Source organism: Furipterus horrens, unplaced genomic scaffold (assembly GCF_987537825.1).
Source record: "Furipterus horrens unplaced genomic scaffold, mFurHor1.1.pri manual_scaffold_4, whole genome shotgun sequence".
NCBI classification, from domain to species: Eukaryota; Metazoa; Chordata; class Mammalia; order Chiroptera; family Furipteridae; genus Furipterus; species Furipterus horrens.
The window spans coordinates 103,664,808-103,672,252 of record NW_028327174.1 but is presented as its reverse complement, the minus strand read 5'-3'; the positions used below and the strand labels follow the sequence as shown (position 1 = coordinate 103,672,252).

Here is a 7,445-nt window from a genome sequence, read left to right as displayed (position 1 = left end):
TAAGAAACCTTTTCCTAACTCAAAGTAACAAGATTTTCCCCTATGTTTTCTCAGAAGTTTCATAGTTTTGTCTCTTACATTTAGTTCTATGATTCATTCAAGTTAATTTTTGTATATGGTATGAAGTAAGGGCCAAGGTTCACACTTTTGGTATGGATGTCCAATTGTTCAAGCATCATTTGTTGAAAAGCTATCCTTGATCCATTGAATTACCTGTGTACTTTAGTTGAAAATTAGGTGACTATATATTTTGGTAGAGCTATTTTTGCATTCCCTAGTCTGTTCTTTTAATCTGTATGTCTGTCTTTAGACCAGTACTGCACTCTTTATCACTGTAGCTTTAGAATACATGTTGAAATCAGATAGAATAAATCTTGAAACTTAGTTATTCTTTTTATTTTTTTATTGATGTTCTACTACAGTTGTCCCAATTTTCCCCATTTCTCTCCCCTGCCCCACCCACCCTACCCTTGCTCCCACGGTTAATCCCTACTCTGTTTTCCATGTCCATGGTTCATTTATATCTGTTCTTTGACTAGACCCTTTCACTTCTCTCCCCTCTTATTCCCCTACCCCTTCTCCTCTGGGCACTGTGAGTTTGTTCTTGTTTCCATGTCTCTGGTTCTATTTTGCTCATTTGTTTGTTTTGTTCATTAGGTTTCTGTATCAGGTGAGATCATATGGTATTTGTCTTTCGCTGCCTGGCTTATTTCACTAAGCATAATAGTCTTCAGTTCCATCCATGCTATTGCAAAAAAATAAGAGCTCCTTCTTTCTTTCTGCTGCATAGTATTCCATTGTGTAAATGTACCAGTTTTTTGATCCACTTATTTACTGATGGGCACTTAGGCTGTTTCCAGCACTTGGCTATTGTAAATAACACTGCTCTGAGCATAGGGGTAAATAGGTTCCTTGGAATTGGTGTTTCAGGATTCTTAGGGTATATTCCCAGCAGTGGAATCACTGGATTAAAAGACAGTTCCATTTTTAGTTTTTTGAGGAAATTCCATACTGTTTTCCACAGTGGCTGCACCAGTCTGCATTCCCACCAATGGTGCACTTGTGTTCCCTCTTCACATCCTCACCAGCACTTGTTATTTGTTGATTTGTTGATGATGGCCATTCTGACCGGTGTGAGGTGGTATCTCATTGTGGTTTTAATTTGCATCTCTCTGATGGCTACTGATGTTGAGCATCCTTTCATATGCCTTTGGACCCTCTGTGTGTCCTCCTTGGAGAAGTGTCTGTTCAGGTCCTTTGCCCATTTTTTAATTGAATTGTTTGTCCTCGTGGTGTTGAGTTGTATGAGTTCTTTATATATTTTGAAGATCAAACCCTTGTCTGAGGTATTGTTAGCAAATATGTTTTCCCATAAAGTTGGTTTCCTTTTCATTTTGCTGATGTGTTCTTTAGCCATGCAGAGCTTTTTAATTTGATGTAGTCCCATTTGTTTATGCTCTCCTTTATTTCCTTTGCCCTAGATGGTACATCAGTGAAAATATTTCTGTGTGGGATATCTGAGATTTTCCTGCCTATGTGTTCCTCTAGGACTTTCATGCTGTCACGGCTTGCATTTAAGCCTTTTATCCATCTTGAGCTTATTCCAGTGTATGGCGTAAGTTGGTGGTCTAGTTTCATTTTTTTGCATGTCCCTGTCCAGATCTCCCAACATCATTTGTTGAAGAGGCTATTTTTACTACATTTTATGCTCCTGCCCCCTTTATCAAATACTAATTGACCATAGAGACATGGGTTGATTTCTGGGCTCTCTATTCTGTTCCACTGATCTATGTGTCTGTTCTTAATTCTATTACCAGACAGTCCTGATTACAGTGGCCTTGTAATATAGTTTTATATCAGGTATTGTGATCCCTCCTACTTTGTTCTTCTTTCTCAAGATTGCTGAGGCTATTCGGGGTCATTTTTGGTTTTGTATAAATTTTTGAAATATATGTTCTAAACCTGTGAATTATGCCATTGGTATTTTAATAGGGATTGTGCTAAATCTATAGATTGCTTTGAGTAGTATGGGCATTTTAATGATGTTGATTCTTCCAATCCATGAACATGATATATGCTTCCATTTATTTGTATCTTCCTTAATTTCTTTCTTCAGTGTTCTGTAGTTTTCCAAGTATAGGTTTTTACTCCCTTGGTTAAGTTTATTCCTAGGTACTTTGTTTTTCTTGTTCCTATAGTAAATGGGATTTTTTTCCTAGTTTCTATTTCTGATATGTCATTGTTGGTTTACAAAAATGCCTTCAACTTCTGAATACTGACTTTGTATTCTGCTTTTTTGTCAAATTTACTTATTAGGTCAAATAGTTTTTTGGTGGAGCCTATAGGGTTTTCTAGTGGTAAAAGCAGACACCCTTGTCTTGTTCCTTATCTTAGGGAGAAAGCTTTTAGTTTTTGCCCACTGAGTATGATGTTGGCTGTAGGTTTCTCATAAATGGCCTTTATGTTGAGATATATTCCATTTATTCCCACTTTTCTGAGTGTTTTTATATTAAATGGGTGTTGTACTTTTTCAGATACTTTTTCAGCATCTATTGATATGATCATGTGATTTTTGTCTTCCGTTTTGTTGATGTGGTATATTACGTTTATTGATTTGCAAATATTGTACCATCCTTGCATCCCTGGGATGAATCCCACTCGATTATGGTGTATGATCTTTTTAATGTGTTGCTGGATCTGGGTTACCAATATTTTGTTGTGGATTTTAGCATCTATGTTTATCAGCGATATTGGCCTGTAGTTTTCTTTCTTTGTTGTGTCTTTACCTGGCTTTGGAATTGAATATACTGGCCTCATAAAAAGTTTGGGAGTCTTCCCTCTCTTGATGTTATTCTTTTTCAAAAATCATTTCTAGGTTCTTTGCCTTTCCAAATAATTTTAGAATCAGTTTGTCAGTTTCTAAAACAAAAACAAAAAGGATATTAAGGTTTTGTTAAGATTGTGTTGAATCTATAGATCAATTTGGGGAGAATTGACATCTTAACAATATTGACTGTTCTCATCCATGAGCATGATTTCCTCTGGATTTGTTTAGTTCTTTCTTAATTCCTCACAGCATTAAATATTTTAATATATAAATCTGCACATATTTGATTAAATTTATATCTAAATATTTCATGTTTTTAAACTACTGTAAATGGTATTTTTAACATTTTTAATTTCCAATAGTTTGTTGCTAGTAAATTTTTAGAAACTTATCTTTTATATTGGCCTGTATCCTGAAACCTAGATAAACTCACATATTTTTTGTAGTAACTATTTGTATTTTTGATTCCTTAGAATTTTCTGTGTAGATTATTATGCTATTTGTAATTAAAGACATTTTTACTTCTTCCTTTGTAATCTATATACTTTTACTCATTTTCTAATCTTATTACACTAGGTAGGATCTCCAATACAATGGTGATAAGAAATTTTAAAAGTGGGCATTTTTGCTTTGTTCCCAAACTTAGAGGGAAAACATTCAATCTTCACATTTTTTTTTTGTTGATAAGGCTTGTCAAATTGAGGAAGTTTCTATTCCACTGAAATTTGTTCCTAGTTTGCTGAAATTTTTTATAATGGATGGATGTTGAATATTACAAATGGGTTTTTTTATGTGTATTAAATAATTATACGATTTAACAATTTTAGTCTGTTGAGACTGTGAATTTTACTGGTTGACTTTGTGTGTTGAGCTATCTTTGCTTTCCTGGAATACACCCAAGTGGGTCATGATATATTATCCTTTTTATATATACCTGAATTCAGTTTGCTAATGTTATGTGACTCACTGAGCCATACCAGTCTGGCAGGTGATATTTCTTTTTTTCTTAAGATTTTTAAAAAATTAATTAATTTGTTTATTTATTTTTAGAGAGAGGGGAAAGGAGAAAGAGAGGGAGAAAAATATCACTGTGTGGTTGCCTCTCACTCGCGCCCCCAACTGGGGACCTGATGTGCAACCTAGTCATGTGCCCTGACTGGGAATCGAACCAGCGACACTAGGCTCTCTGGCCGATGCTCAATCCACTGAGCCACAGCAGCCAGTGGATATTTCTTAATTAAGTGTTTGGTAAAATTCATCAGTGAAGCCTTCTGAATCTGGAATCTATTTATTTAATAGAAAAATGTCTATATAAGTTGTCCATTTTTTCTTGAGTGAGTTTTGGTAGCTGATGTTTTATTCTTTTGTGGTGGTCTTTGTGTGAGATGGCATATTAAAACTGTCTTCTGATTTCCCGGTTGCTATCAGTGACATATATTTATTCATACCCTTTTAATTTATTGTGCCATCTTTTAATGTCCATGTAATGGCTGCAATCAACAGATCACAGTACAATTAATCTGGTTGACAATGAACATGTGGCAGGGGAATCTTGGTTGCTATGGCAGAGTGGAAGGCATTATAGACCTTGAGCTAAAAAAAATATTATGTTGAGAAAAACAGGATTTGTCTGATGACTTTATCAGACAAATCTGTCTCTTTTCAGTATGGGTTTTTAAAATGGAAGAATAATAAAGTGGAACAGCAAAAACCTCCTTTCCAGCAAGCATTGGAAAAGCCGCAGGGGAAAATGACAGGACTTAACAGCATGATGTTCATAGAATTATTTGTGAATAGATTTTTTTGTATTTCATAAGAAATAAGACTTTAGCTTTTGTTTTAGAACTATGGGCACATACTGAAATGTAATGATTTCTTGATTGGTAGTATTTTAAAACAAAACATGAAAAATCCAACTTTCCCCTCAATTCTTTATCCCTAGCCTATGTTTAAATATTATAATAGTCTTTGGAAATGTTTTAGCGACATTTGTTGGAACAGAACTTTCAGTAATTTGAATGACCTATTTTAAAAGCAACTTACCTTCCAACCTACTTTCCAGTTAAATTTTTTTCTTTGTTTGTACTAAACCCTGTATTGTTTTCTTTTTTTAAGTATATTTTATTGATCATGTTGTTACAGTAGTCTCAATTTTTTTCCCCCTTTGCTCCCCTCCACCCAGTACTCCCCTTCCCTCCAGCAATCCCACCTCCCTTAGTTCATGTCCATGGGTCGTGCATATAAGTTCTTTGGATTCACCCTTTCCTATATTATTCTTAACTTCCCCCTGTCTATTTTGTACCACTCAATTATACTTCTTAGTCCCTGCAACATTTCCCCATTTCTCCCCCTTCCCCCTCCCAGCTGATAACCCTCCAAATGATCCCCATACCTATGATTCTGTTCCTATTCTGGTTTGCTTAGTTGGATTTTGTTTTTATTTTTTAGATTCAGTTCTTGATAGTTGTGAATTTGTTGTCATTTTAATGTTCATAATTTTTATCTTCTTTTTCTTAAGTCCCTTTGACATTTCATATAATAATGGCTTGGTGATGATGAACTCCTTTAGCTTTATTTTGTCTGGAAAGCACTTCATCTGCCCTTCCATTCTAAATGATAGCTTTGCTGGATAGAGTAATCTTGGTGGTAGGTCCTTGCTTTTCATCACATTGAATATTTCTTGCCAGTCCCTTCTTGCTTGCCAAGTTCTTTTTGAGAAATCAGCTGAGAGTCTTATAGGCACCCCTTTGTAGGTAACTCTCTGCTTTTCTCTTGTTGCTTTTAAAATTCTCTCTTTATCTTTAACCTTTGGCATTTTAGTGATGATGTGTCTTGGTGTGGTCCTCCTTGGGTCTAGCTTGTTTGAAACTCTGTGCTTCCTGGACTTGCATGTCCATTTCCTTTGCCAAATTTGGGAAGTGTTTCTTCATTATTTTTCCACATAAGCTTTCAATTTCTTGCCTTTTCTCTTCTCCTTCTGGCACCCCTATGATTCGGATGTTGGTATGTTTAAAGTTGTCCCAGAAGGTCCTATGCCTCTCCTCGTTTTTTTCAATTCTTGTTTTCTCATTTTGTACTGGTTGACTATTTATTTCTTCCTTATGTTCCAAATTATTGATTTGAACCCCAGCTTCCTTCCCTTCGCCATTGGTTTTGTGTGGATTTTCCTTCATTTCATTAAGCATAGCCTTCACTTCTTCCCTTATGCATTTGCTGTACTTAAGCATATCTGTCAAGCCTGTGAGCATCTTAATCACCAGTGTTTTGAACTCTGCATTTGTTAGGTTGGCTATCTCCTTATCGCTTAGTTCTCCTACTGGAACCTTGATCCATTCCCTCGTTTGGGCAAAACTTCTCTGTCTCCTGTGTTTGTTTGCCTCTGTGTCTTAGGTAGGGCTGTCGCACCTGTTATGTTGTACGGGGAAGAGCCTTAGGTATTCAACTTTAATGGGCGACCTGTTTCACCACGTTGTGGTGCTGTATGTGGGGAGGGGCCTGAGAGGGAACAATACTGCTTGCTCAGCACTCGCACCTTTTCCAGGCACTTCTCCCACTTCCGTATTGGATTGGCGCCTCTCTAGCTGTTGTCCTGGCCATTGTTCCCAGGGTGGGTGGGTCTGTGGATGTTCTAGGACCATGGGGCCCCTTTAAACAGGCAGATTCTGCTGAGAAACCGGCAATTTCTTCCTCTGCCCCAACCTCCACTGGTTTGCACAGTCAGAAGCAATGAGGATTGATTTTCCCTGGTGCTGGGACTGTGAGCTATGCAGTCTGGTCAGGTGCTGGGAAGCTCCCCAGGTGTCTATCCCTATTTTTTAAAACATGTGGCTGCACATTCTGATGGCCTACTGCTGCCGCCACCACACCATGTCCTCTCTACCCCAGCTCTGCTCCCCCTACCTGTCTGGATGAGTATTTCTTCTTCTTCTTCTCCCCCCCCCCCCACAAGCTTTTATTTAAAGCATGATCTATTAACATGAGCCATTTCTGGCCTGTCCCAAGGAAGACAGATGGTGCTTTTCTCTCATTTCTGTTACTGAAATGAAAGTTAACACAGCTGCAATCACACTTAACACTCTTGGCAAATGGTGCTTAGCCCCTGTTTGAGTTTTGATCATCGGGGGAAAGCCATTCCTAAGACACTTGGCTTCAGGGGGCCGGTTTCCCCTCAGTGGCACTGTATCACTCTGGAAAATATGCCCTCAGGTTCCTTCCCATCCCCCAAGGCAGCAACAAATCCCTCCTGTCATCTCCTTTTGGCCATCGCAGCCAAGGATTTAAAAGTCTTTGGTTCATAGATGGTTAGGTTGGCCAGTACCTTCCTGTTGAGCTCCACCTGGCACTTAATTAAATTGGCAATGAATGCTGGGTACTACAGGCCATGTTCCTGGGACGCAGCTGTAATTCGATTAATCCAGAGCATTCTCAAGTGCCTCCTCTTCAGCCTCCAGGCTTTTGTGCACTTCACAAACGTTCTTGTCACAGCCCAGACGGCCAACCGGTAGCAGCGATTCTTCCTTCCCTGGAAATGCCGCATGTGCTTCAGCAACTCCTGGATATGCCAGTAGGAATCGGTGACATGGCTCCGCAGCCAGAGCTGCATTGGGAGGAAGACCAT

At 38.1% G+C, this 7,445-nt stretch overlaps 1 pseudogene; it reads right to left on the bottom strand.

Moving 5' to 3' along the window:
- Positions 1–6,995: 6,995 nt before the first annotated feature.
- On the bottom strand, positions 6,996–7,445 carry LOC150012588 (large ribosomal subunit protein bL20m pseudogene; annotated as a pseudogene).